At 37.9% G+C, this 24,582-nt stretch overlaps 1 pseudogene across 1 annotated transcript in view; it reads right to left on the bottom strand.

The window, feature by feature from the left end:
• Positions 1–17,438: 17,438 nt before the first annotated feature.
• LOC149142160 (uncharacterized) overlaps positions 17,439–24,582 on the bottom strand; it is a 60,414-nt pseudogene continuing 53,270 nt past the window's right edge. The window contains exon 15 of the transcript XR_016265093.1: positions 17,439–17,952. The product of XR_016265093.1 is annotated as an uncharacterized LOC149142160 (transcript). The remainder of the gene's footprint in view (positions 17,953–24,582) is intronic.

The following is a 24,582-nucleotide window of genomic DNA, read 5'->3' as shown; positions in this document are numbered from 1 at the left end:
TAATTAATAAGTGAATGATGAGATGTACGGTTGTAAGAATGGCTGTTATGGTCAAAACAAACTTCTGAATCATTGAGGATTAGTTAGAGATTGATTTGAACTATTTAGAGATCCCTAATAATTAGTAGGTCCTATATATATATATATATATATATTTCGTGATTCCTTCTATGAGTGTATGGTGCAAATCTATTCATTTTGAATAGTTTAGATTGAATCCCTCTCTGTGATTGTTTATTGCAACTCTGTTCTAATAACATTGACAAAAGGTAAGAATAAATTTAATGCTTGCGATGTTGGTGTATATCTATTGGAGTTAAGGCACTTGTCTCAACTCTAATCTAATCAAATCATTAATCTTGCTTAATTCTTACCAAGTAGTTAGGCCACTCAACTATGTCTCCCAAATAAGTTGGTTCCCAACTTGTTTTTCATCACCTCATTTCCATAGGGACTACCCCTCATAACTTGTTGTTGGGAGACAGCTAGAACGGAGTGGGGGGTATCAGAGTGACAGCCCCTGCCCTGAGCAGTTGTCGAGTGCTTGTACAATTTGAGCGACAACAGGACTCGTATTTCTCTGAGATAGCCCTTGTACATTTGTAAATGTATTTTACTGTGAATAAACCTTACAATTTGTAGATTTTTTTAAATTAATTTTTGTGTATATAGTAGTTTGTCTTTTTTCTTAACATTTATTTGCAGGTAGATTTTCCCTTTTGAGCAAAGTTGAACGAATGATTTGAGGGTTAAATTTTCTAAGGCCATTTACTTAAGATTTGGGAAAATTCTCACTTGGGATTTGTTTTGCATACCTGAATAAATTCTTTCATTAAAGCCGCAAGTGTAGGATGCTCTCCTTGCCTTTCGAAGCAAAGGATTAGGGGAATTTAAAGTAGTAGGTAGTTTCGAAATTTTGGCAGCAAGATTTTGGGCATAATCTCACCTGGCCGAAAGCCTTGCAAGGCTTGTTTCTGCCTTGTAATAATTCACACTAACCCTTGTATATTTTTAGAGACAGGATCAAATCTCTTCAAGGGATTTTTAGCTAACAAATTTTCTTGCAGGAGATTTTACTTGGGGTTTCCAATTTTGCGGATTAGAAATTCATTTTGAAGAAGCTGCTAGCATAGAAAGCCTTGAGCCATAACGAATTATCCTTCAATCAAATTTTGATTTTAATTGAACTTTTGTGGCTCATTTCTTGCTTGATCGAGAGCCTTTGGTTGATTAACTCTTTGAGGCCATAAGCCCTCTAGGGCTTGTCTCTTCTGTAATCGATCTCAAATTCAAACCCTTGGATTTTGCAGAGATAAAACATATTTATTTGCACAGGTTTCATCACCTGGCAAAGAGGGATCTATTTGGTTAAAGGTTGTGATCTCTGATTCAATTTTTTCTTAAATAGGAACTGTTGCAGAAATCGATTTCTTGGGAGGCCTGTTTTCAATTTCTTGAAGAGCGAACCTAAATTCTGGAAATCGTTTGCATCTGGAACATTTTGAAGGCTTAATCTTTGGAAGCTTCTATTTCCTAACCGCAAGCCCTTAGGATTCTCCTCACTGTGCGAAAATCCATGGACATTAGGCCTCTTGAAGGAATTGCGTATCTCTGAAAGGGAAAACTAAGAAATTCAAAACCAATTCGTTTGGAAAAAGTTCAGAATTAAACTTTTGTGGAGGTCATATTAAATTTTGAATGCATTTTATCATTGTCGAAAGCAAAAGAAGGGTTTCTCCTCCTTGATGTCAAATTTTCCTAAACACAGAGCAAAGCATTTTGAAATTTAATTTTTGTCTTTGTAGGCCGCAAACATTTGCAGGTTCTTTTTTTTGGATGTATGGCAGCCTAACAAAGCACTTGTTAAGGAATACGAAGTCATATTTGGAAAGATTTTGTTGAGGGGAAATTTCTGTCATTTTAAATTTTATAAAATCATTAAAATTCTTCCCTCATTATTAAATAGAGGAGGGGGCTTTGGAATTTCATTTTGTAATCTCCTTTGAAGAATTTGAAACCCTCACAATTGTCTAAGGGGTTTATTTTTCTAACTTTAATAATAATAAAAAAGTTTTTTTAGAGGGAGTTTGGGGTCCCACCCTTGGTATTCTTATCTCCTCTCTTGAAGCCTCTCTTGCTTTGCATTAACCTTTTTATTTTCTTGTGTAAATTAGAGTTCACTAACCATTTAGATTTAGTTTCATTATCTCCAATTTGAATTGCTTAAGCGCTTCATCTGATTTTCATCACTAATAGCTTTGGTTTACATTGAATATGTTGAAATTTCTAAGTTTAACACGTCAGAAATTCTTCCTGCATTATCTGGTTTATTTCACCTACTTGTTTATTACTTAACAAGTTATTTAACGATATAAATACTGAAAATAAACACAAATGCAGTCTCAACTCATATACAGATCATCCACTGAAATAATAGACAAACACACAAGGGACACCGTTATTTTTGGACAATCGTCCCTCGACAAACCCAACTTGGGAAAACCAGTGCAATAGATTAAAGTTTTTTATGGTTTTATAGATTTTTTAATTTTCATTTTTACAATATAAAAATAAAAATAAAAAAATATAAATTTTAGCTTTATGCTTTATTTCCAATATAGTTTAGTTTTTAGATTAGTTGTTACATTTCATTTTTTAACTTTTGTTTAATGCAAAAAAAAAAAAAAAAAAAAAAAAAATATTTGAAAAAGTAATAAAAAATTTATGGAAAATTCTCTTGTTTGCCAGATCCAGTTATTGTCTCGTTATATCTTTCATGCTGAGATCTAAAATTTTCAAGTCGAGATACGAATACGATGTCTGGTTAATAATTCATGATTCTCATGGTGGTTTAAGGCATTTATCTCTTCAAAATTTTCAGTTGCTGGATATCGTTTTGGTCATTCTAAGAGCATTGTGATTTAGCTGATGATAGATGATTGTTGTTCATGGTCCATATTTTTATATCATTTAACAAGTAATCGTTTTAACCACAATCTCTTAAGGCACTGGTCTGCTAAATTAATCAAATCCATCGAGTGCTTTTTATATCGTATCTCCTGTCTCCCAACCAACTAGTCGACAGTTGGTCTCATCATCTCACAGGGACTACCCCCCTTAGCCGCGGGAGACAGGCTTAAACGGAGGGATCGGGGATCAAGGTGACAGCTCCCGGTCTGAGCGTTGTCGTGCCAATCCGCGCGACAACATTTTTTGGCGCCGTTGCCGGGGACACTTTGTTCTCGGTGTTTCATCGACATTCACCTTCTCATCTTTCTCATCTCTCATTTTGAGCTGGCAAATTCAACCTTTTGGGTTATCATTTGGATCTTTTATTGCCTTATTTTTCGCCATATCAGTAGCATCTCTTCGGTTTGTTTCTTGTTTGAGTGGCGACTCCACTTTCTCATTCTTCCCAGACAAGAAGCTTTCATCATATCTGCTTGTGGTTACTTTTTGAATCCTAGAATCAGATTCATTGTTCAAGTGGCGACTCCACTTCTTTCATCTCTTAATTTTCTTGAGCAGAAATCTCTTTCTATCATCCATTTGATCCCTTATTGTTCATCATGGATTATTCATTTAAACCATGTCATTTTACTGATAATCTCCATGATCTTCCGAAAGAGGCCATTTCTAAATTATTTAAGTTCTCGGGTGGCGATTCGGTCGCTGTTAGAAAGCATTTAAACATGTTTACTTGTGTAATGATCATATATTGTAGACTTCCTCAGTATAATCATGAAGATTTCAAGATGCGTCTATTCGTCCATTCTTTAGAGGGTGATGCCTTGAATTGGTTTAATAATTTTCCTAATGATTTTTTCACTTCTTTACAAGACATTCTCAATGCTTTTAAAGATAGATATGATAGTCCAAACAGCTTGCCTTCTACCTCTAAAATTGTGCAAAAGAAAGAAAGTAATCTTATAAAAAATCCAGCTGTTGAAGAAAGTTTTCAAGATCAGAATGTGTCATCCACCGGAAATATCGCAGACCAAGTTCATGATAGTGAAAAATCAGGGACAAATGATAGTGAAAGGGAAGAACAAAAGCAAATTATACAAGATCTAATGATGCTGGTAAGAAATATGGAAAGCAATCAAACTAGTCTTATCAATGATGTTAAAACTTTATGCACCCACCTGGAAAAACGTAATAGGGAGTTGGAGGTCACACAAAATCAGCATGCTAAGGAAATTGAGGCCATGAAAACTAAATATGAAACAGAAATTAGAAGCATGCAAAGCAAGATGTCAGTCTTAGAAGAAAATATGGTGACCATGAAAGCTGATCATGATAGGGAAATTGATTCTATGCAAAACAAGTTATTAATTATGGATCATCAGTTGGCTGACATGCAAGCGAATCATAAAGAAGAAATAAATTTCATGCAACATTGCTTGATGGACGTAAAGGAAAAGAATGATAAAGTAATAAAACACATGCAAGAACACCATGCCATACAAATCAGTGCTATAAGGGATGAATTCTCTAGTCAGATGGATGCCATTAGAATACAAGTTCAAAAGACTCAACAATGGTCAGATGATAAGAGAAACTAGGAGCCTTCTCATTTGCCGAAACAAGTTCCATCTTATTATGAAGAGGTCATTAGGTGGTTAATTGAAGGTGATCCAGATAGACTTAAGAATGATAAAGATCAGATGCAGGCTAAAGAAGAAAATATCACGCATACTTCATCTGATAGTTTTGAAACAGAAAGTTCCAGGTCATCAGTAATTCAACCTGCCAGAAAGAAAAAACGTAAGAGAAAGAAAATAAGAAGAAGATTTGATGCATCAGACGGCCGTGAGCAGCTTGATTTTCGGATAGGAAAGAGTCCTACCATATGCAAAATCGGACATGGCACATCCGACAAGCAGCCCATAGATTTGCCTGAAAGCAGGCAAATGCTCAGTATGCACTATATTGAACACATCTGATGCCGTAGGGCATCCTTTGTATCGTATTTCTAACCCTACTCCTTGTTTTTTCCGCATTTTTATTTCTGCTTTAGATAATTAATAAATGAAGAGATTTTATCTTTCTTGTGCTTAATGTATATGATGATTTTGGATGGACGCTACTTATTTTTGTGTTGTATGGATGCAGATTCTGGATTCTCACATTCCTGCAAGCAGCAACGTGTCCCCAAGTAGAGCCAGATGTTGACCTCTACTGGTCAACTACCCATGCAATACACCCCCCTTTTCTTTGCAAAAAGGGGCAGCACCTGACCAGCGTGTCCGTGCCATCCTGCAGTCATCAGCAGCTTAATCATTTTGATTGTAAACCCAGTTTGCATGTATAAATTGTAAATAATCTTAGCAGACATGAGTCGTGTATGTGAATTGCCTAGGTGGACCTAACTTTCTAGTGGTAATCTACGTCCCGGAAGGTTTTTCGTCTCACCGATCCATGGATCGGCAAAGTTTTCCTTCAAACCTGACCCCAAAGCCGGGATGGATTTTGTCATTAGAACTTTAGGAGAATCCTAGTGTGTTGATCTGCTAGATTATAGTGGTGTCGCAGAACTGGGTGATTTGTGAGGGTCTATGTTAAAGGGGTTTTCCCCCTTAAGATGTAAATTTGTAAAAGTCATCATGAAATGTGTCTTGAGGGTCGAAAAATGTTGTAAATCCCCTCATGAGTCCTAAGTCCTAGGTCCTAGGTGATGTTTCCGAAGGCTTAGTTCGGCGATCCATTTTAAATTGAATTAGGAAATTAAAAAATTAATAAAATAATTAAAAATTAAAATAAATAAAAAAATAATAATAAAAAATTAAAAAATAAAGCAAAAACCCTAACTAATAAAATAATAATATTTTAAGTGAATGCATGTAAAATATTATTTTTTAATAAATCGACGGATGAGATCAAGAGATGTCTTGATCCTCATCAACGGTCGAGATCTTTTCAGCATGGATCACTCGAACTAGCCGTTGGAGTCATTTCCTTTAAGTAGGGTGCCAGGGGTCAGTTCAGATCATGGGATCTGTGACTCTGGTACTGAAGAAGCTCTCTTGTAAATCTGTTTCTGGTTAATAAAAGAAGACTTTGGGGTCCATATCTTGCTGGTGTTACTCTTGGAATGCTGTGAGATTGTTTAAATTTTCTGCATATGTTATTTTCAGCCGTTAATAATAGCTTTTTGTAGAGTATTGTGAGCACAGGTATCTTGTTCACTTGCTAGGGTTTGAGTGCTGTTAGGGTTTCTGAAGTAATGGCAGGTATCTCCATTACTTTTTGAGATCTAGCAGCATTTTTGCCCTCTTTACTGATGGTTGTTTCTGAGCTGTGCAGAAAAACCCTTATTGAAGAAGATTTGGTGGGCATTAGGGGAAGTTCTCGGCTGAACCAGCCAACTCTCGCAAGCATTTTTTGTTGAGCCCAGTTGGATTTGATCCTGGGTCTATCATTCAGTTTTATTTTCTAATTTGCATGGGAGATTTTCTGAAGTTCTTCACAGTGAAAAACCTGAAATCTTTATTTCTTTAAAATATTTATGTACTTACTGCTGAATCTGGCTGTTAAGGGGCCAAAATCTGTAAATTAAATAAGCTGATCTAGGGCTTTGAGTTTTGCTTTTATCAGGTTTAATTAGGGTTTTCCAGTTTTTGGTTTCAGGTGTATTTTTTCCTTGGGTGATCTTGTTACGCCAGCAGTCCTTCCGCACTAAGCTCGAGCACCAGATGTTTGAAAACGAGGCTGCCAAAGTACTGATATGAGACTGAGAAACCTGTGGATCAATAAATCAGCAAATCCGTGGACCCGCATGCCTCTCAAAATTCCCCACCGTCAACCTGCGCACACACAAGTGACCAGATCTTTCTGCTGTGGACTCCAGATACGCTCAACGTAAGTTCAATTTCTTTCAAAGCGCTGAAGGTAAAGCGTATCTGTCAATCCTTGCGGCTGTGCTTTTCACCATACCCAAATCCGTGAGCCCAGGTTTATTCAACGAATTTTCTCAGCGAGGTAAGAATCCGGGATTTTATGGTGGGTGTTAAGGTTGTTTGAACTCATATGTTTGCAGATGAAAACCTTTTTTTTCTTGCAATTTTGGATTTTAAAGATTGTGTGAACGCGTCTTGCCTTCTGCGTGGTATCATACTGTGTATTTTCGATTGTGCTGAGGGTGAAGCGTATCACTGCATTTGATATGGTGTTTTCTGCCAGCCGGTTTGCCTGAGCCCTCATTCGACCCGTGTGCCAGCTAAATCGCAAACCAAGCAGTTTTTCGATGCACCCAGATTGTAGATAGGCGTGCGTATGATCATCCGCCGTCCGGAACTGGAAACCGCAGGTAACAATCGATTCATCACCGCATTTCCTCGCCAGGATCAGTCAGGTAACCTTCAAGCCGCCTTTCGACTGTGTATAGTTGCAGGTTGTCTTGGGCATGCGTTCATTTTTACGTCTGAGCATGGTTATGATTTTTTTTGTTTTTTCGCGTAATGTTTTATCAGCACATTGTTTTAAATTCATAGATTTTTTTTTTAGTGGTTACGTTGTAGGTTAATGTTAGTTGTTGTTTTGGTTTAGAGCTAGGTTTTAATTAGATTTTAGATTTTAGTGTTTAATTTAATTTTATGTTTAGAATAGATTAAAGTTTTTTATGGTTTTATAGATTTTTTAATTTTCATTTTTACAATATAAAAAAAAATAAAAAAAAAATATAAATTTTAGCTTTATGCTTTATTTCCAATATAGTTTAGTTTTTAGATTAGTTGTTACATTTCATTTTTTAACTTTTGTTTAATGCAAAAAAAAAAAAAAAAAAAAAATAAATATTTGAAAAAGTAATAAAAAATTTATGGAAAATTCTCTTGTTTGCCAGATCCAGTTATTGTCCCGTTATATCTTTCATGCTGAGATCTAAAATTTTCAAGTCGAGATACGAATACGATGTCTGGTTAACAATTCATGATTCTCGTGGTGGTTTAAGGCATTTATCTCTTCAAAATTTTCAGTTGCTGGATATCGTTTTGGTCATTCTAAGAGCATTGTGATTTAGCTGATGATAGATGATTGCTGTTCATGGTCCATATTTTTATATCATTTAACAAGTAATCGTTTTAACCACAATCTCTTAAGGCACTAGTCTGCTAAATTAATCAAATCCATCGAGTGCTTTTTATATCGTATCTCGTGTCTCCCAACCAACTGGTCGACAGTTGGTCTCATCATCTCACAGGGACTACCCCCCTTAGCCGCGGGAGACAGGCTTAAACGGAGGGATCGGGGATCAAGGTGACAGCCCCCGGTCTGAGCGTTGTCGTGCCAATCCGCGCGACAACATTTTTTGGCGCCGTTGCCGGGGACACTTTGTTCTCGGTGTTTCATCGACATTCACCTTCTCATCTTTCTCATCTCTCATTTTGAGCTGGCAAATTCAACCTTTTGGCTAAATCATTTGGATCTTTTATTGCCTTATTTTTTGCCATATCAGTAGCATCTCTTCGGTTTGTTTCTTGTTTGGGTGGCGACTCCACTTTCTCATTCTTCCCAGACAAGAAGCTTTCCTCATATCTGCTTGTGGTTACTTTTTGGATCCTAGAATCAGATTCATTGTTCAAGTGGCGACTCCACTTCTTTCATCTCTTAATTTTCTTGAGCAGAAATCTCTTTCTATCATCCATTTGATCCCTTATTGTTCATCATGGATTATTCATTTAAACCATGTCATTTTACTGATAATCTCCATGATCTTCCGAAAGAGGCCATTTCTAAATTATTTAAGTTCTCGGGTGGCGATTCGGTCGCTGTTAGAAAGCATTTAAACATGTTTACTTGTGTAATGATCATATATTGTAGACTTCCTCAGTATAATCATGAAGATTTCAAGATGCGTCTATTCGTCCATTCTTTAGAGGGTGATGCCTTGAATTGGTTTAATAATTTTCCTAATGATTTTTTCACTTCTTTACAAGACATTCTCAATGCTTTTAAAGATAGATATGATAGTCCAAACAACTTTCCTTCTACCTCTAAAATTGTGCAAAAGAAAGAAAGTAATCTTATAAAAAATCCAGCTGTTGAAGAAAGTTTTCAAGATCAAAATGTGTCATCCACCGGAAATATCGCAGACCAAGTTCATGATAGTGAAAAATCAAGGACAAATGATAGTGAAAGGGAAGAACAAAAACAAATTATACAAGATCTAATGATGCTGGTAAGAAATATGGAAAGCAATCAAACTAGTCTTATCAATGATGTTAAAACTTTATGCACCCACCTGGAAAAACGTAATAGGGAGTTGGAGGTCACACAAAATCAGCATGCTAAGGAAATTGAGGCCATGAAAACTAAATATGAAACAGAAATTAGAAGCATGCAAAGCAAGATGTCAGTCTTAGAAGAAAATATGGTGACCATGAAAGCTGATCATGATAGGGAAATTGATTCTATGCAAAACAAGTTATTAATTATGGATCATCAGTTGGCTGACATGCAAGCGAATCATAAAGAAGAAATAAATTTCATGCAACATTGCTTGATGGACGTAAAGGAAAAGAATGATAAAGTAATAAAACACATGCAAGAACACCATGCCATACAAATCAGTGCTATAAGGGATGAATGCTCTAGTCAGATGGATGCCATTAGAATACAAGTTCAAAAGATTCAACAATGGTCAGATGATAAGAGAAACTAGGAGCCTTCTCATTTGCCGCAACAAGTTCCATCTTATTATGAGGAGGTCATTAGGTGGTTAATTGAAGGTGATCCGGATAGACTTAAGAATGATAAAGATCAGATGCAGGCTAAAGAAAGACATATCACGCATACTTCATCTGATAGTTTTGAAACAGAAAGTTCCAGGTCATCAGTAATTCAACCTGCCAGAAAGAAAAAACGTAAGAGAAAGAAAATAAGAAGAAGATTTGATGCATCAGACGGCCGTGAGCAGCTTGATTTTCGGGTAGGAAAGAGTCCTACCATATGCAAAATCGGACATGGCACATTCGACAAGCAGCCCACAGATTTGCCTGAAAGCAGGCAAATGCTCAGTATGCACTATATTGAACACATATGATGCCGTAGGGCATCCTTTGTATCGTATTTCTAACCCTACTCCTTTTTTTTTCCGCATTTTTATTTCTAATTTAGATAATTAATAAATGAAGAGATTTTATCTTTCCTGTGTTTAATGTATATGATGATTTTGGATGGACGCTACTTATTTTTGTGTTGTATGGATGCAGATTCTGGATTCTCACATTCCTGCAAGCAGCAACGTGTCCCCAAGTAGAGCCAGATGTTGACCTCTACTGGTCAACTACCCATGCAGTACACCCCCCTTTTCTTTGCAAAAAGGGGCAGCACCTGACCAGCGTGTCTGTGCCATCCTGCAGTCATCAGCAGCTTAATCATTTTGATTGTAAACCCAGTTTGCATGTATAAATTGTAAATAATCTTAGCAGGCATGAGTCGTGTATGTGAATTGCCTAGGTGGACCTAACTTTCTAGTGGTAATCTACGTTCCGGAAGGTTTTTCGTCTCACCGATCCATGGATCGGCAGAGTTTTCCTTCAAACCTGACCCCAAAGCCGGGATGGATTTTGTCATTAGAACTTTAGGAGAATCCTAGTGTGTTGATCTGCTAGATTATAGTGGTGTCGCAGAACTGGGTGATTTGTGAGGGTCTATGTTAAAGGAGTTTTCCCCCTTAAGATGTAAATTTGTAAAAGTCATCATGAAATGTGTCTTGAGGGTCGAAAAATGTTGTAAATCCCCTCATGAGTCCTAAGTCCTAGGTCCTAGGTGATGTTTCCGAAGGCTTAGTTCGGCGATCCATTTTAAATTGAATTAGGAAATTAAAAAATAAATAAAAAATTAATAAAATAATTAAAAATTAAAATAAAAAAAAAAATAATAATAAAAAATTAAAAAATAAAGCAAAAACCCTAACTAATAAAATAATAATATTTTAAGTGAATGCATGTAAAATATTATTTTTTAATAAATCGACGGATGAGATCCTCGTCAACAGTCGAGATCTTTTCAGCATGGATCACTCGAACTAGCCGTTGGAGTCATTTCCTTTAAGTAGGGTGCCAGGGGTCAGTTCAGATCATGGGATCTGTGAGTCTGGTACTGAAGAAGCTCTCTTGTAAATCTGTTTCTGGTTAATAAAAGAAGACTTTGGGGTCCATATCTTGCTGGTGTTACTCTCTTGGAATGCTGTGAGATTGTTTAAATTTTCTGCATATGTTATTTTCAGCCGTTAATAATAGCTTTTTGTAGAGTATTGTGAGCACAGGTATCTTGTTCACTTGCTAGGTTTTGAGTGCTGTTAGGGTTTCTGAAGTAATGGCAGGTATCTCCATTACTTTTTGAGATCTAACAGCATTTTTGCCCTCTTTACTGATGGTTGTTTCTGAGCTGTGCAGAAAAACCCTTATTGAAGAAGATTTGGTGGGTGTTAGGGGAAGTTCTCGGCTGAACCAGCCAACTCCCGCAAGCATTTTTTGTTGAGCCCAGTTGGATTTGATCCTGGGTCTATCATTCAGTTTTATTTTCTAATTTGCATGGGAGATTTTCTGAAGTCCTTCACAGTGAAAAACCTGAAATCTTTATTTCTTTAAAATATTTATGTACTTACTGCTGAATCTGGTTGTTAAGGGGCCAAAATCTGTAAATTAAATAAGCTGATCTAGGGCTTTGAGTTTTGCTTTTATCAGGTTTAATTAGGGTTTTCCAGTTTTTGGTTTCAGGTGTATTTTTTCCTTGGGTGATCTTGTTACGCCAGCAGTCCTTCCGCACTAAGCTCGAGCACCAGATGTTTGAAAACGAGGCTGCCAAAGTACTGATATGAGACTGAGAAACCTGTGGATCAATAAATCGGCAAATCCGTGGACCCGCATGCCTCTCAAAATTCCCCGCCGTCAACCTGCGCACACACAAGTGACCAGATCTTTCTGCCGTGGACTCCAGATACGCTCAACGTAAGTTCAATTTCTTTCAAAGCGTTGAAGGTAAAGCGTATCTGTCAATCCTTGCAGCTGTGCTTTTCACCATACCCAAATCCGTGAGCCCAGGTTTATTCAACGAATTTTCTCAGCGAGGTAAGAATCCGGGATTTTATGGTGGGTGTCAGCCTTCAGGTAAGGTTGTTTGAACTCATACGTTTGCAGATGAAAACCTTTTTTTCTTGCAATTTTGGATTTTAAAGATTGTGTGAACGCGTCCTGCCTTCTGCGTGGTATCATACTGTGTATTTTCGATTGTGCTGAGGGTGAAGCGTATCACTGCATTTGATCTGGTGTTTTCTGCCAGCCGGTTTGCCTGAGCCCTCATTCGACCCGTGTGCCAGCTAAATCGCAAACCAAGCAGTTTTTCGATGCACCCAGATTGTAGATAGGCGTGCGTATGATCATCCGCCGTCCGGAACTGGAAACCGCAGGTAACAATCGATTCATCACCGCATTTCTTCGCCAGGATCAGTCAGGTAACCTTCAAGCAGCCTTTCGACTGTGTATAGTTGCAGGTTGTCTTGGGCATGCGTTCATTTTTACGTCTGAGCATGGTTATGATTTTTTTTGTTTTTTCGCGTAATGTTTTATCAGCACATTGTTTTAAATTCATAGATTTTTTTTAGTGGTTACGTTGTAGGTTAATGTTAGTTGTTGTTTTGGTTTAGAGCTAGGTTTTAATTAGATTTTAGATTTTAGTGTTTAATTTAATTTATGTTTAGAATAGATTAAAGTTTTTTATGGTTTTATAGATTTTTTAATTTTCATTTCTACAATATAAAAATAAATAAAAAAATATAAATTTTAGCTTTATGCTTTATTTCCAATATAGTTTAGTTTCTAGATTAGTTGTTACATTTCATTTTTTAACTTTTGTTTAATGCAAAAAATAAATAAATAAATAAATAAATATTTGAAAAAGTAATAAAAAATTTATGGAAAATTCTCTTGTTTGCCAGATCCAGTTATTGTCTCGTTATATCTTTCATGCTGAGATCTAAAATTTTCAAGTCGAGATACGAATACGATGTCTGGTTAATAATTCATGATTCTCGTGGTGGTTTAAGGCATTTATCTCTTCAAAATTTTCAGTTGCTGGATATCGTTTTGGTCATTCTAAGAGCATTGTGATTTAGCTGATTATAGATGATTGTTGTTCATGGTCCATATTTTTATATCATTTAACAAGTAATCGTTTTAACCACAATCTCTTAAGGCACTGGTCTGCTAAATTAATCAAATCCATCGAGTGCTTTTTATATCGTATCTCGTGTCTCCCAACCAACTAGTCGACAGTTGGTCTCATCATCTCACAGGGACTACCCCCCTTAGCCGCGGGAGACAGGCTTAAACGGAGGGATCGGGGATCAAGGTGACAGCCCCGGGTCTGAGCGTTGTCGTGCCAATCCGTGCGACAACACCACCCAACAAAGATTTCTATCTGGCAATAATACCTCTCTTCGGAAGCAGATATTCAGCAAGTCTGCCCCACGAAAATCCTTCCAGCGCTTCTCGAAGGCTATACGTCAGCCCTGTTGGCCTCTGCATAGCTCTGGAACCCCCTGCGTCAGCCCTCTGTCTCTCTGTGTCAGCTCTCTCGCCTTCTGTGTCACCCACGCAGGCCCTGCTAGCCTCTGCGCAGTCTCTCTGGCCTTCTGCATAGCCTCCTCAATCACTACGCTGGCCTTCCAACACTATCTCTGCCTCTCTGCTATGTACTCACTGCCCCTCGCTGCAACTCAGATGACTTGTTCGAATTTTCTCAACAAACCTCGCTCTAGAAAATCAAACTGACTAATCAATCTTGGTGCATCTCCAACTAACCCTCAAGCCTCCTCTTATACTTTTCTTGTTGAGTCTTCAACGGCCAAGATTAAGTCTCTAATCAACGGCTAAGATTAGATTTGGCTTGATCCATGTCATTTAGAACATTCTCACTCAGTTTTATATTAATACCCATTAATATTTTAATTTTCCTAAGTTTAGACTTAGGAACTCCATTAAAAATATTAATTATTTTAATATCTCTCTAACCGGGTGGAATTTCCCCAAACCATTTCTGGGTCTTGAAGATCTCATGTGCTTTAGCCTCTCCATCAATTTTCATGGCTAGAGCACATCCGATGCTACCCCAAATCAACAGAATAGCATTTGCTTGGCTAAGAGATCTCAGTTACTTATGTACTGAAGTTATCTCTCATCATTTGAAAAGCTACTTGTGTGATATAACCATACTTGCTCTTAAAACATTCTTAAAGGATAAAGGATACATTTTAAGTAAAGTAACATTACAAATTTAATCAATAATTCATTTCACATTAAGACAAATTGGGTTATTTCTCTAACATTTTGTTTCTTTGAGTAATATTTATATGTTTCATTAATCCTTGTATAAGCTAATCTTGTGCTCTAAGCATTTATCTCATATCTTGGCACTTACTTCTTGGAAGCAAATTGGCATCTTGATTCCTTTGAACCAACATTGAATATCATTGATATATCTTTAAAGCCATTGCATTTAGGATCTTAACTTGCATCTTAAAATTTACCTCCACGCATAAGCTTGGTTTTATAGAAAGTTTTAAGGCCACCTTCTTCATCTAATTTGAGAAGCTAGACCCTTACTCAACAGTCGAAACAAGTGACGTCATAGTTCTCTTGTGGGCAATCCCTTGTAAGGACAGAGGCACTTGGGACATTAGAACTCCAGGGTTAATGAGGCCTTAGCCTCCTTTCCCTAGACTTCTTTCTAGAACCTTGTGTAAGACTAGTTTCTAAACAATTGAGGAGAAGGATTCGTCTAGATTAGGCATTAACTAAAATCAACCAAGATTTTATACTTCACCCAGTTTTGTTTTGCATCTCAACTTTCTAACTTTCTATTTCTTGCGGCATATTGATCATTGTGGGCATTACATTTTCCTTGCAATATTACATTGGCATTCTTGTGGTTGTCTTTTATTTCCCTACTCATTGTTTATCTATATTGTCATACTTTACTTGAGTATCTATTTTGAAGTACAAGTTATATGTTACTGCAAGTTGTAATTATCTGTGCATACTTTGAATATTGTGTCATTTTTCTTGTACTAACATCTCTTTCGTAGCATTGTTGTTATTGGGACTTGAGCATCCATTTACTTGCAAGTATCTTAATTGAGCATTGATAAGGCACTGGTCTATCATTCACAAACTATATTTGCCATATTGATCTTAATTGAATTCATTTATATATCTCATCGCTCATAAACATTTACACTTGCTCTAATTAACAATCAAGTCAATAATAATAATTGCCTTGCCCTTTAGATCTCCTTAGTCTCCTAGGACTTGTTGTTCCAACAAGTTTCCTCTTCCATCCATCTTTAGGGACTACCCCCCTTAGCTTGTCTAGGAGAGAGCTTAAATGGAGTGAGTAAGGTTCAGAGTGACAGCCCCGACTTTGAGCATTGTGCCTTAGGTGTACACTTTAGGCGACAACAAGCCTAACAATGGGAAACTAGACAACCACAAATGATTTCTTTGTCATGAATGTTCTTAACACCAATGTTGTATTGGAAGTTCAGTGGCTCTAATCCATGGGGTTCTACACCACTAATTATAGGGAGATGGAGATGGAGTTCATGGGACCAGAGGGCAAGAAAGTGATTTTGGGAGGCATGCACACATATCCACCAAAAGTGGTATCATCAAACATGACAGAGGCAGAACTAAGGCATGTGGACATCAAATTGGCAATGGAGTGTCGAAAAACAGATAGGGGATCAATGGATCAGCCACAATAGTATCCATGAAGCAACAAAACCTGAAGCTTGTTGCCTTTAATGTAAAAATACACAAAAGGTATTTGAAATAACAATTTATTATATATAAATTGTACAAGTGATAGTTCAATGTTACAATGAGAGCCTGCTTTATATACCTAGGCAGGTGTCCCTTTATGAACGGTCGTGTCCTTTGGGGACACACCTCTTCACTAAACTAATCACTAATTAATCATTGTTTTGATGTAGTGTTATTATCTATTTTTACATAATTTATGTTCATAACATTGCCTTCCCCTTCAAAAAGCTTTGTCCTCAAAGCTTGTTGATGAAAGGACTTGATTTCTTATCTGCTACAAATGTCTTCTCCACTTCCGCTAATAATTTCTTCATTTGACCACGTCAATTTGGCATGTGTAATCATTGATAGTACCACCTTGGGATTAGGGTTGTTCCATTTTTATTTTTAATAATAATAATTTTTTTTAATATATATATATATGTGTGTGTATATATATATATATATATATCATAATATTTTTTTTCAATTAAGTTAATTTTAATTATATAATCGAACTATTATGAAACTATAAATATATATATATATATATATAGTTTTTATGTATAATCCAAGGGAAGTCACATCGTTGATTGTCACGTTGTTTGACCGGAAGTCACGCTCTTTGGCGAAGGTCACGCTGTTTCGCAGCGATCGTGTTCCCATTGTATCTGTGTTTGCCAACCGCATACCAACCGCTACATCTTCTGGCGCAAGCTTGATTTCCTCACACGTCATAGACTCCAAGTCTGCAAGGTCAAAACAAACAAATCGAAAATCGTGAATAGGGTCAAGGTAAAGAGGGTAAACTCAGATATCCTTGCCGTTAGTGAACGTAGCATCGGCATCTACAAGCCCAGGCTAAACAACATGCCCAAGTTGATTTATACGAATACTCCTGCAGAAGCAGAAAAACATACAAGGCTTTTCTGGATTTAAAGCGAGTACTGCCAGATATGGCTACTTCGTGATAGACGCCTCACAAAACCAAGTTATGAAATAGTTTGAGGAAAGCAAGTCGTTCCATTGCTTGCACACAATTCGATACCTATACACAAATTGCACAGGAAGCCAATAGAATATATCCATATGAAGATCCTGCGGCAATTCGTTCCACCCTGCGGCAAATACAAGAGTCGTTGATTCAATTTCCATATTTTTTAACCCAACCAGATCAACAAAGAGTCGATAACAATTCATGACAGTATAATTTGAATCTTTCCTGCTGTCATTTTCCATGGTTACACTTTTAGTGTTTGTCATTGAACTGTATTCTCCTTCTCCAATTCCTATGCGGAAGTCTATTTTCTTTTTTTCTAACTTGTATAATATTCTCTTGCTTGCATCATTTCCACCCTTTATTTGAACTTCCTTTGATTTTCGTCTAGATCTTTTCTCAACCAAAGAATTTGCTCTGGATATTTTAATAAGACTCTTGGGTGAACACTTTCTGTACTGTGCACGGATAGTGTAATTGTGAAAAGGATACCTCCCCTCAAATAACTACAGTGTTTCTCTGAATTCTTTGACATGGCTCTGTATTTCTTCAGGACTGCTGGAATTTCTAATGCCTATAACTTCAGCTGGAAGAAGATACACATATTTTCGACTATTACATTCATTTCTTGCATCGAATCACTTATTGAAAGTCCTTATGTTGTATGGAAGATGCCCGTTGATAACATCTGCAAGTGCCATACCATCTGGATCTTCCTCCCATGCACCATCAGGAATCTCCATTTTCATTGTTATTACTGTAGCCAGAGAATGTACCCCTTTGTCAATTCGATTTCTCCTCTTCCATCTGATTTTATGTAGATTTCCATAGTTACTCTCAAGCATTCCTCCCGCCTTGAGAATAGCATTTTCCAATTCATCCTCAATTGTCATTGTAGAAACAGTCTCGTTGAATTTTCAGACCTTTGTAATTAGTCCCAACATAACCAACACGCATTGCCACCTTCCTCGTAATGGGTTTCCACCTGGTGTAATTATTTGAAGAATTATCCGACTTTGCTTCGGTTGAATCTGGTTTTGCTTTAATGCTAGTGCTAGAGTTGCTAACACAGATAGTCCGAGGCAAGGACAATATGATAGGAGAGATTTTGAGAAAGGTGAGAGGTCTGTTATTTCTTTGATAATGAGAGATCTTGGAAGGTAACAGTGAAAACGAATTTTTGGCAAGCCCCTCTTCACAACACTTCCACTGTAACTACTTGTGCTATCTAAATTTGACTCATCTCCAATTTCATTATCATCCCAATTAAACCCTTGCGTTTTGTACATTGGACTGTCTTCTCCAATTTTCTCAGAATGTAGTGATTCTCCCTCATTTTGTTCATGGTTTTCTTCCTTCTCTTTCCCATAATCCATTTTTTTCCCAAATATGTCATCTTCATAATTACTTTCAAAAATATCTTCTTCTTCTTCTTCTTCCATATTTTCATCTTCATCATCATCAATGTCTTCTTCAACATCTTCCTCGTTGTTATGATATTTTTCATCTTCTTGTTCCTCAAGATAGTCCACATCCACCTCATCATTTTGATCAAAATCTTATTCTCCTGCTTCACCTTGTTTCGTTTCTTCACCATCACTATCGTCTTCCTCTGCATAACTTTTCTTTAAACATGCTGTAACTTTTGCACATGATTTTTTTAATCGCTAAAATGCTTCTTGAATTTTACTAAATTGCTCAACGCATTCAGGACGTAAACATAATGGCATATTGTGCGGTGAACTACGTTCAAAGACTCGCATGATTATATTGTGCGCCATGGCTCTGATACCACTGAAGCAACAAAACCTATAGCTTGTTGGCTTTAACGTAAAAATACACAAAAGGTATTTGAAATAATAATTTATTATATATAAAATGTACAAGTGATAGTTCAATGTTACAGTGAAGTTCTTCTTTATATACCTAGGCAAGTGTCCCTTTATGAACGGTCGTGTCCTTTGGGGACACACCTCTTCACTAAACTAATCACTAATTAATCATTGTTTTGATTTAGTGTTATTATCTATTTTTACATAATTTATGTTCATAACAATCCAATAGAACTTTTGGCTCTATTGCAGAAGCATCAGAAGGTTTTAGAAGACATTCCCCCAAGAAGACCTCTTGATAAAGGCTTTGAGCACATTATCGAGCTAGAAGAGGGCGTTCAGGCTATTATTACCACCTTGTGCCAACATCCAAAGGCCTACAAGGACGAGATCGAGAAAGCAATCTAGGAGCTACTTACATTGGGCCATATCTGCCCTAACTCAAGCCCATTTGCATCATCAGTGGTTTTGGTGAAAAAGAATGACAGGACCTTACAGATGTGCATAGGCTACAAAGCCTTGAATGAGAAGACCATTAAGAACCAGTACCCAATCCCTAGGATCACTGAGTTGATGTATGAGTTGAGCAGAGCTAAGGATTTCTCCAAGATAGATCTTCGCTCAAGGTGCCATCAGATTCAAGTTAGGGAGAAAGACATTCCAAAGATCGCTTTCCAATGCCATTATGGGAACTATGAGTTTTTGGTTATGCCCTTTCGTCTAATCAATGCACCAACCATCTTCAAGTCTTGCATGAATCATCTTTCACAAACAGTTGTGTAAGTTCATATTGGTTTTCTTTGAAAATATCTTGGTGTATAGCAGGACATAGGAGGAGCACTTGCAACATTTGGATGAGGTGTTGAGGATTTTAGAGGAGCACTAGTTCTATGCCAAATTGTCCAAATGTGAGTTTGGGTTGACGAAGATGCTCTACTTGGGGCATGTGATTGGAGGACAGGGAGTGCAAGTACACCAAAAAGATACGAGCTATTATTTGTGAAATTTTTATCTATTGCAATAACTAGAAATTATTCTTCTAACTGAAAATCTAATTATGCAGTTTATTTGCTACGGCAAACAACGAATAAAATCACAATTGCAATTTTCACCATTAAAATACTAAAAACTAAGAAATTCTAGCACACACAAGAATTTTTATATGGTTATTTTTGGACAATTGTCCCCGGAAAAGCCCAATGTGGGAAAATCGGTGCAACAAATGAGGGTTTTATTGTTATTCTTCCGCATCAATTCTGAGTATAATAATTTAGATGCCCAACTGGAAATCTACTCTGAGGAAAATAATGGAAAAATTATCGTGAGAATTTTCTCTCACCCAAGAGCTATTTTCTGCCTCTGAAATTGCCTTCCTAGCCTCTACGCTCAGCTCCCTGCGTCACCCTCTGCATAGAGCTTACGCTGGCCCTCTAAGAATTTCGACCTTCCTTCCTTTGCCTCTTCTGGGAACTGGAAACCTTCCTCCTAGAATGTTGTTTCCCTCCTCTTCCACCTACTACTCACCCTCTAGCTCTATCCTCTCTGTTGACTTGCCTACTGAGAAAATCGAACTGCTTGGGCAACTCAGTAACTGCTCTAGTGTATTCTCCATCACCACATCGATCTCCTCTTATAATCGACTGTTGGAGCACCAACAGCCAAGATTAAAACTTAATCAATGGCTAGGATCATCTTTGGATTGATCCGTGTGAGTTTCTAAATGATTCTCACATTATCTCAATTAATACTAATTAATTAACCATATTCCCTAAGTTTAGACATAGGAAATATTTAAAAACCAGTTAATAATCTAATTGAGACACTTCTAGGCGGCATTTCCAAAAACGATTTATGGGTTTTGGAGATCTCATGTATTCTAGCCTCTCCGCCAAATTTCGTGGCTAGAACACATCTGATGCTACAAAAACTAATACTCCCACTTAACAAGGAATGTGTTCTAGTGCTACTGCACACCCTGTCTCTGCATCATCTCTTGTCACGTTGGCCAACCACTGCGCAACTCTTATATACGATGTATCTGTGTTGCTGCTGACATTGCCATACTGCTGCCAATGCTGCATCTGCACTGCAACTCCCTCTCATCTGTTGCTGCTGCAACTGAGAATCATCCAAGGTAATTTGTCCCTGCTACTGAAACGAGTTCTCCACCATACCCATTTGTTCTCTAAAATAGACGAACTTAGCTCTCCCTAGAGCTTTCATGAGTATATCTGCAACTTGCTCTTCTGTGGGAACATACTGTAGCTGGATTGCTCCACATTGTACACAATCTCTAATGAAATGACACTGAATATCGATGTGCTTCGACCTGTCATGAAACACTGGATTCTCAAAGAGCTTTATGCAACTCTGATTATCACAGTAGACACTGGTCGCCTCCATCCTCTGCTTGAACAAGCTTACTAGCAGCTTCCGAAGCCATATAGCTTCACACGTAGTTGTGTTGGCTGCCATATACTCTGCTTCTGCAGAGCTCAGTGCTACTGATTTCTGCTTCCTACTACACCAAGAAACCATCCCTGATCCAACACTGAAGCAGTACCCGGAGGTACTTTTCCTGTCCACTGAATTGCCTGCCCAATCTGCATGTGTACCCACAAAGTTTGACGTCATCCTCTCAAGTATATCTCAATCCATAATCGACTGCGTCATGAACATACCTTAGAATATGTTTCGATATTTCCCAATGTACCCTCTTTGACTCTACCATGAACTAACTTAGGGTATTGACTGCGAAGCAGATATCTGGCTTAGTGTTGACCAAATACATGAGAGATCCAATAAGTTGTCTATACAAGGTGGGGTCGACATCCTTGTCATCTGATGCATCTATCTTCTTCTAGTTGGTGATCATGGGCATAGACATGGGTATGCAATCCTGCATTCTGAACCTCTTCAGAATATTTGTAGTGTATCTTCCTTGCCAAGGGAAGATAATCCTAGGAAATAATGCATCAACCCCAAATCCTTCATGTCAAATTCTGCTACCAAGTTCCTCTTACAGTCCTCTATGAGCCCCGATGATCCTGTCAAAAAGAGATCATCCACATACAAAACTACAATGAGTAGTTCACCCTCTACCATCAAATAGTAAAGGTTGGGATCCATGTCACTCTTGACGAATCCCATCTACTGCAAGTAGTTGTATATCCTACCCAGGGTTGCGGGGGAGCGCCTCCCCCCCCGAATCCACTCCCAATTTGCGCTCCGCTCAAGAACTACCTCTCATACACACTCCCGAAATCGCTCCCAAAGGGAGCAAATTTAGGGAGTGCGTTGCCTTTAAAAAAAAATCGCTCCGTGGTTTTGAGGGAGCGATTAGGGGAGCGATCACTCCTTGACCGCTCCAGGAGCGATTTTTTAAGAGGGGGAGCAGTGAGTGATCGCTACCGACCACTCCCCCTCTTAAAAAAGCGCTCTTGTCGGTGCCGAAAAAGGTCATGCGGCCGAAAGAGGTAGGCGAAGACCGGCAAACGAAGAGGGAGAGGAAAGGGAGGGAAGGGGAGGGGGAAAAGGTTAAAAAGACCCTCTCCCCTCCCATTATTCACCCATTTATCTAAGTTGGAGAGCGCAAGAGAGAGGAGCTTGGACAAGCTTGCAAGGGAGATTGGAGCTTGGGGTTGAACAAAGAGGTAGGATCTACACTCTAATCTACCATATTTGTTTTTTTATGTTCATTGCTAAATAAAAAATCTCTATTTCCCATTCCCATTCCTCCAATTTTTGCAGACTCAAAACTTCAAACATCGTGGCTATATGGCTTGGCATTTTCTTCTTGTTGGTTCCTTTTTTAGTTATTATGGTGTTCGAGAGTAGAAGAAGGAGGGTTGATCATGATGAAGATGTGGGTTATAGTGGATTCGATGAAAACCTGAAAGAGGAGTACCTTGGTGAGGAGGAAGAGAGTGGACATGATGAGGCCTCAAAAATTAAACAAGACCAAACCCCATTGTGGAAATATGTTACTAGGTCTGAAGCGGGGAAAGGGAGTGGAACCACCAAATTTACATGCAACCATTACAACAAAACTTACACAGGTCCATACACCCGTTACCTCTGTGGGAAAAGGCCACGGGATGGAGATAAACCAATAGGAATCAAAGCTTGTGTAAATGTGTCAGCAATATAAAGAGCCAAATAGATAAGTGAAGAGGAGGAAGCCCAATACAAATCTAAAAAATCAAAGGGTTTCTTTGAATATAGCTCGCAATCACATGCACAAAGAACTCCTTCAACGTCCTCCCATGGTAACAGATATGGAGGCACAGAAGCAAATATCTCTTTAAGGCGTAGAACCATATCATATTTCCTTGACGAAGGGTGTAGGAATGATGTGGATTCAAAAATTTACCGGTTTCTCTATGCATGTGGGATACCATTCAATGTTCTTCGCTCACCTTATTGGCATGAAATGGTTTTTGCCATAAATGATGCCCCCAAAGGATACAAGAGCCCTGGGTATGACAAGGCTAGAATTGTTGGACTTGATCATGAAAAAGCAAAAATATCACATTCTTTGAGTAGAATGACAAATTCTTGGACTGAGCATGGGGTGTCCATTGTATCTGATGGATGGACAAATGTAAAAGGCAAGTCATTGATAAGTGTTCTTGTTGTGTCTGTTAGTGGTGTCATCTTCCTTTCAGCATATGATTACTCAGAGAAGTTCAAGACCAGCATCAACATTGCAGAACCATTACTTGAAAACAATTGAACGTATTGGGCCATACAATGTCATCTAAGTCATCACTGTAATGTTGCTAATTATAAGGCAACAGGAGCAATTATTGAGGATAAATACCCCAACATATTTTGGTTTGGGTGTTTGGTTCACAAAATGAACCTTTTGATGCATGATATTATTAAGAAAAAAACCCAACAATACAAATGGATTGGTGATTTGTACAAGAGAGGCAAACAAACGATAAAATTTGTTACAAATCATAGCAATACCCATGGGTTGTTCTGCAGTCACCCAATATTGGAGTTGTTGAAGATTGCGAAGACTAGATTTGCTAGCTATTACCTCACCTTCAGGCGCCTTTTGAACATAAGAGAGTCATTGGCTAGCATGGTATCAAGTGCACACTGGCAGGTATTAAAGGACAAGGCTACAAATGCAGCTAACAAGCAAGGCTTTGAAGAGGTGGAGGAGACCGCCCTTGATGGTCTGTTTTGGGCACGTGTGAGGCAAGTATTACAATTCACCAAGCCCATTTATAGCATGATTCGTTTTTCAGATACAGATAAACCAGTGATTGGGGAGGTGTATGAGCAGATGGATACCATGTTGGGGCAAATAAAAGATATTGTTCAGGAAGATGATCCCAACTTGTATACAATGATTCACAATTGTGTGTGTACACAGTGGAATAAACTTAATGTTCCACTACATGCCTTGGCATATATCCTTATGCCAAAATACTACTCTCCATCTTGGTTGGGCCAACCTGCACCTGGGGGTGGGGTTAGGGCCAAACCCCATAAAAATCCAGAGGTACAAGAGGGATATATAAAAGCATTAGACAAGCTAGTCCCTGATAGGGAGGAGTGTGCTAATATGCATCTTCAATTAGGGAGATACTTCAATTGCACTAGTTTGTTTGGTTCTTTGCATGCAATGGAAGATAGACACAGATCCGATGCTCTCAATGGTGGGAAGCATATGGCAGCATGGGACTTTTGCCAAAATTGGAAAAAAAAGTTCTCACAGGTTGTAAATACTTCTTCTGCAGAGAGGTGTTTGAGCACCTACAGCTTCATACGTAATGTGAGAAGAAACAGACTTAATGTAAACTAAGCAGAAAGCTTGGTTTATGTGCACTACAACTTGAGGTTGTTGAGACATTATTGTGATCAAGCTTATGAGGATCCAACATATAAAATTTGGGACAACCACCCAAAGGACGATAATTTGGAGGATGACACT

This window comes from Pinus tabuliformis, chromosome X, assembly GCF_031772625.1.
Source record: "Pinus tabuliformis cultivar Carrire ecotype Pingquan chromosome X, CPIR1, whole genome shotgun sequence".
Classification (NCBI taxonomy): domain Eukaryota; kingdom Viridiplantae; phylum Streptophyta; class Pinopsida; order Pinales; family Pinaceae; genus Pinus; species Pinus tabuliformis.
Note: the sequence above shows the minus strand (reverse complement) of the source record. Positions and strands in the feature narration are given on the sequence as shown.